The following is a 618-nucleotide window of genomic DNA, read 5'->3' on the forward strand; positions in this document are numbered from 1 at the left end:
ACCACACCCGGCTAATTTTGTATTTTTAGTAGAGACAGAGTTTCTCTATGTTGGTCAGGCTAGTCTCAATCTCCCAACCTCAGGTGATCCACCCACCTCAGCTTCCCAAAGTGTTGGGATTATAGGTGTGAGCCACTGCAGCAGGCTGGAGATTTCTTTAAAAGGTAAAAATAGAACCATCATATAATCTGTCAATCTCACTTCTGGTACATATCCAGAATTGAAAGCAGGATCTCAAAGAGATGGTTGCATACCCATATTCAACAATAGCAGCACTATTCACGGTAGAAGTGGAAGCAACCCAGTGTCCATCAGTGGATGAACAGGTAAACAAAACGTGCTGTATATATGCCCTTAAAAGGAACACATACAACACGGATGACCTTTCAGGACGTTATACTAAGTGACAGAAGCCAGTCACGGCCAGGCAAAGTGGCTCATGCCTGTAATCCCAGCACTTTGGGAGGCTGAGGCAGGTGGATCACTGGAGGTTAGGAGTTCAAGACCAGCCTGGCCACCATGCTGGAACCCCATCTCTACTAAAAATGTAAAAATTAGCCAGGCATGGTGGTGGACACCTGTAATCACAGCTACTTGGGAGGCTGAGGCAGGAGAGTC

At 46.3% G+C, this 618-nt stretch overlaps 1 protein-coding gene across 2 annotated transcripts in view; it reads right to left on the reverse strand.

Moving 5' to 3' along the window:
- The window catches only part of ECT2L (epithelial cell transforming 2 like), a 112317-nt gene that overhangs the window by 59777 nt on the left and 51922 nt on the right, over window positions 1-618 (reverse strand). The gene's annotated exons all lie outside the window — the stretch shown is intronic.

The sequence above is a fragment of the Mandrillus leucophaeus genome, unplaced genomic scaffold, assembly GCF_000951045.1.
Source record: "Mandrillus leucophaeus isolate KB7577 unplaced genomic scaffold, Mleu.le_1.0 Scaffold194, whole genome shotgun sequence".
Taxonomy (NCBI): domain Eukaryota; kingdom Metazoa; phylum Chordata; class Mammalia; order Primates; family Cercopithecidae; genus Mandrillus; species Mandrillus leucophaeus.